Consider the following 5,915-nt stretch of genomic DNA (forward strand, 5'->3'; position numbering starts at 1 on the left):
TCACATATTTAGGAACAACTTTGTTAATTTAATTGCCGGAGTTTTAGCTAATTAAAACTAACAAAACATGATTAAGCCAACATTATACGGTGTAATCTACTTATAACTAACAATGTGCACTTTAAAGCTGACATAAACAGTCTTATGCATATGGCGGTCTCATAGAAGACCTACTCAAAAGTAATCAATACTTAATAGTAACATGCATGTACGATATTACGTACTTATTAGATCAAAGTTAGGTTGTAAAATTAAAGGGATATATGTCTAAAATCAAAGCATAAACGATTCCAATTTAAGGAAATTAATGTCTAGAAGTACGTATGGTCTCGTTTAAAAAGAACAACATTAGTATAGTATGGTCATGGACAGAGCATTAGCAAACTTTATCTATTTATTGCTCTTAATCATACATCAAAATAAAATAAAATATGGGGTTATATAAGAAAGTTTCCAAAATAAAAATTTGAAAGACGGTAAGGAAGTAAGGATAGCATTAGTAACCTGTTGACAAGACAAGTAGGCACACAAGGAAAACCACAGCAATCGACCTCATTGACATCTTCATAATTTCTTTTTAAATTTATTGATGAATATAAATGTATAAGATTGTAAATATGTTATGCAAAACTAACACAAACTATAGATTATTTATAGGAGAAAATGTTCACTATTGACAAGGGTATATGCCCAAATAATATGGGACACTATTGCATTTGTCTTGACGCTAAAAGGCTTCTTTCTGACGGGGCTTGTGTTTGAAATGATTTCTTACCGACATACCTTGTGTGGTCTTTAGATCACTAGCTGGAAATACCGCGCCATAACATATTAACATATGATGTATCACTAATTGTCTGTTGGTTCAGTGGTGATTGGGGCTGAATTTAGTAGGGAGAACCCTGTGTTCGATCACCCTCACCTACAATTGGGAGGGGGAAAAAATCTATCCACTCAGAACTCGCTCCGAATCCGGATTAACCCTAAGGGCATGCTTGGATTGAGGGTAATTTATTAAAGGGGTAATAAAAGTCAAACTAAGGTAATTGATGGTGATGATGAGGGGATGAAGTGGTGGCAAAGGAAACAAGCTAGTGTTGGCAAGAAAAAAATAAAAGGGGAGGGGGAACAAATACCCTCATCATGGAGGGAATAGTTACCCACCATCCCACTAGGGTGATTATTACCCTCATTTGGGGGGTAAGTACTTCCCCCTTCCTCCCTTCTCCTCACAACACCACCACTACCACAACTTCTCATCACAATACCACCACACCACCCTCCTTGCAACCACCTCAATTCACCTTCATTGTCCTTTTATTATGGTGGTTTGACTTTTATTACCCCTATACTCCATTACACCCAATCCAAGCGTGCCCTAAAGGTGAACCGACTAGTACACCAAGAAAAACATATGGTGTATCACTGTATGTGTTTAGACCTACTAAGTGGGTTTTTATGGACATGGTTCAGATAATTTTATGTCATTCTTACTTTAGATCGGATTTGGGTATAAATCGGATTTATTCGAATTTTGGGATTAATTAGGTTAATTTGTTGATTGTTAAAATATTTCTTACAAAATAATTATATAGGGTTAAGCGTATACAATGTGATCGAGTTTATTAATTGGATTATGATAAAGATGTTAGGGTAGTGATTGACAAGGGTTACATTTTTCACATATTTACAAGTTAATTTAGGTGATTCTAGTCTTCTATACTACTCTATCACTCTATGAGACTATGATCGAGAAGATGAGACGTACATAGGACATGGACAAATATACCAAGTATAATAATATTGTTTTAGTTATGAAAATTTGTGTTATTTTGTTTAAGCTATGGGTAAATTTGAATTGTACTTCGTTTCGGATTAGATTTAGGTTGATTCAAATTTTACAGTTATTTCGCTACGGTTTATTTTGGTTTCGAGTGAAGGTCGATATAATGAATTCAGTTCGGGTCAATTCACGTATCGGATCATTTCAGACCAAATCAATTCCAGGTCCATTCCGATTACGAGTCAGGTCAATTTGAACTTTGGGTTGATTTTTAGTTGTCTTTTCTGATCAAATTAAGTAATGGATCGGGTAAATTGGATCGGATTTTCAGATCTGGGTTCGTTTTTCCAAGTCTAGCTATATGTGCTTCATAAATGTAGAATCCATGACCCATCAATAATGGTAATTGATCCGGCTTGAGAACCAAACTCGACTCTAATCAAATTCGGTTAACATTATTTGAGTTAAAAAATGAAATTTCGTGAAAGTTAAATTCAAAACTAGAAAGGTAAGTTTTACGTAGTACTGTATATGTTTAAATTGACAAATGTCTATAATTTCATTGAATTGAAGAGCCGGTTCCAACCTAACCCGAGTTAAATTTAATTTTTTTTTAAGTTACATGAACTGTTCATTTCATAAGATTAGATTCATTCGACTTGTTTGAGAGGTCTATTTGCATATCGTAAATTCAATATGAAGTATACTCCATACAAATACATACGACTAGCAAGAACAATACGGAGTACTCCCTCCGTCCCTTAATACTCGCACCGTTTTTCTTTTCGGGCCGTCCCTTAATACTTGCACCGCTTCTATAAATGGAAATTTATACCAATATTATATTATTTCTCACACTTATTTACTAACACCACCTACACCCCTATTCTCTACAAAAAATCATTAAAAAATTCACACCCCCACTCACCACTCACCACTCCCCACCTCTTACACATTTCCCACTAACTATATTAAAAAAATATCCCACTATCAACTAACACCCATTAAATAAATAATTCAATTCAAATGTCTTAAACTCCGCACCGGTCAAACCGGTGCGAGTATTAAGGGACGGAGGGAGTAACATATTACTCCGTATAAGCAGGATACTTCACATTGAAGGAGACAATATATGATGGTTATCAATGTAGTTAAAGGAACGTGGAAAATCCCGTGGAAACTCCATTTTGTCATTCAAGATATCCCGGAAATAAGCAAACGTTTTGACACTTGGAATATCAAACATGTCTACAGAGAAGCTAATCGAGCAGCAGATTGGATAGAAAATGTGGGTCATCTAGTTAGCAACACTATGTGTATTGAAGCTTGTAATAGTCCCTAGTTAATTTCCATTTTAGATAGTGACTACTTAGGAGAACTCCTCGTGCAGAGGGGCTCCTAATGTATTATTCTCCTTACCTTATAAAAAAAAAATATATATTTAACATATACGAAGTATATATGTAGTACGAAATACGTAATACTCCCTCCGTCTTGAAATACTCGAACTGTTTTGACTTACACTGGACATTGTTTAATGCAATGTAATTAACTTATTATTTAATTAGATGGTACTTCAGTTAATAGTGGAGTACTTCTTTTTTTTTAATATAAATAGTGAGAAATATGTGTCAACTTTTTAAATGAGTATTGAGAAATGACTCACCTTTTAATATATTTTTAATGAGTAGGGATATAGGTGGGTGCCGTGGGCCAATGAGTAAGTATAATATCAAAAAAAAATGACATTTACAAAAACGGTGCGAGAAATTTGGGACGCCTTTATAAGAAAAGCTTTGCGAGTATTCCGGGGACGGAGGGAGTAATTAGTAGGATACTCAAAAGACTAGGCTCAAGGTCAACCTGAAAGTTAGCTAGGCTTCATTCATAATCAAAACAGTTTTATTTTACAACACCATAACTTGGACAACGTACAATTGCCGATATTTTTACATAGAAGCTAGCTAGAATTCACCAATTCAACAACGACGGACGACGACGACGACAACAACAACACGATAACAAGATACGTTCATGGCTACAACACGAAGTAACATAGATTGATATATGTGTGTACGTACTAGCTCCCTAACTTAATAGTTCAAACTAACGTGACTACTAATCTAGGACGAAAGGTGTACACGACATTGAGTTTGTTGATATTTCGAGTTTAAGTATGTGTACAACACAAGCATCTTCTACGAATACCCTTGCAATCTCCAGCTGGATATCCCTCATACCTACAAGAAGTGTCACAGTTGGAGTCCCTAGTACATATTCCCTTGAACGTTTTACTTGGAGTTTTGCATTTCCTCGAGCTAAAAATTCCAGCTTCTGCCTTTCTTGGACCCATTTCTTCTGTAAATGACACAATTCACAACAAATTTGTTAAAATTAATTAAACAAGACTATATGTTTCACTAAAATTTGTGTCAAATCTACGCACTTAATTAGGGGCCGGAAAAAAAATATTAGACAACATTAATTTGTGATCCTGAATTAGTCAGCCATTTAGTTAGATAGTCTACTTTACAAGATCAGAGGAGGCTACTCTGCTTTTTATCAATTTGGGACACCACAATATGATGTTTCGTGGATCAGATCTTTACATTAATGAAATAATTATAGAAATTTAACCAATTCAAATTAACTATCAACCATGATTAATCGATCTCAAGTCTTAACCATAAATCCATAATACTGTGTTTCTATTATGATACCCAAATCATCAAATTGAAAATGCATGTTAATTATTGATATTTAATTATTTGTAGCCATTTTTTAAAATCAAAACATAACACGTAAGTAGTGTATAGTACTAGTTATTTGGGATGAAGACGTACGTAGTTAGGCATCTATGATCACCTCACGTGCAACATTCATGCATGCGATCACAGTTTAGTACGTAATTAAAATGGATATATGTCTAAAATCTAAGCATACACTATTTTAATTTAAGGAAATTAATTCAACAATGCGTATTTAGTATATACTCCGTAGATTTTACTAATTAGCACCCATACAAAAATACTAAATATAGTTGGTTACCTTGTATCTAACTATCTACTCTATATATGGTCTGTGTCAAAAACGAAAAAGAAAAGTAACATTAATATGGTCACGGACGGAACGTTAGGGGATGGCAAACCAAACTCTAATACGGTCATACCATCATTTAGCATGATGGTTGCCCCGACAATGTAACCGTGGATGTTTTGATTATTTTTGACGGAATGTAGTAAAACATTTTACTTGGTCCCTCTTACGGAACAAATTTTATCTATTTATTGCTTTAAATCGTACATCCAAAACAAAATAAAATGGAGCCATATAAAAAAAATGCGAAAATAAAAATTTGAAAAACAGTAAGGATAGGATTAGGAACCTGTTGACAAGACAAGTAGGCACACAAGAAAAACCAGAGCAATTGACCTCATTGACATCTTCATAATATTTTTCTTTGTAAAAAAGATAGCGAAGTATAAATGTAAATTTGTTATGTAAAACTAACAGAAACTATAGGTTATTTATAGGAGAAAATGTTCACTTTATTGAAAGGGTACATACCCAAATAATTTAGGACACTATACATTTGTCTTGATGCTTAAAATCTTCTGACGGGGCATGTGTTTAAATTGATTTAATTCTTACCGACATACGTTGTGTGGTGTTTAGATCACCAGATCAAATATTGCGCCAAAACGTATGGTATACGTGGTTCATGGATGTAAACCCATGACCCATCAATAATAATAATAATAATAATAATAATAATAATAATAATAATAATAATAATAATAATAATAATAATAATCGATCCAACTCAAGATTCAAACTATACCCTAGTAAAAAAAAACGATTTAAAAATTGACCTAAATTCTGAATTTCTTCCAATCTAACACGAGTCAAGTAAAATTCGAAGATGTTAAGTTTTATCAAATGCCTATGTCATACATTAAAATTAAAATGATCAACGCTGACGTAGTTTTAAAAGACATTATCTCCCTCTTTAATGTTGATGAAAGCTATTTATATTAATCTATCATCGTAATATCTTATTTCAATGAGAACTATTGTGGCTCTACCTTAGTTCATGCCTTATGTATAAGCTGTCAAGTCCTCGATTTTAACC

At 33.6% G+C, this 5,915-nt stretch overlaps 1 long non-coding RNA gene across 1 annotated transcript; it reads right to left on the minus strand.

Annotated features, from left to right (window-relative positions):
* Nucleotides 1-3,641: 3,641 nt before the first annotated feature.
* On the minus strand, nt 3,642-5,491 carry LOC110794503 (uncharacterized). The gene is made up of 2 exons (XR_002535047.2): nt 5,169-5,491; nt 3,642-4,141 (listed from the first exon to the last, which is right to left on the minus strand). It is a non-coding gene; the product is annotated as an uncharacterized lncRNA (long non-coding RNA).
* Between the last annotated feature and the right edge of the window lie 424 nt (nt 5,492-5,915).

Source organism: Spinacia oleracea, chromosome 5 (assembly GCF_020520425.1).
Source record: "Spinacia oleracea cultivar Varoflay chromosome 5, BTI_SOV_V1, whole genome shotgun sequence".
Lineage (NCBI taxonomy): Eukaryota > Viridiplantae > Streptophyta > Magnoliopsida > Caryophyllales > Amaranthaceae > Spinacia > Spinacia oleracea.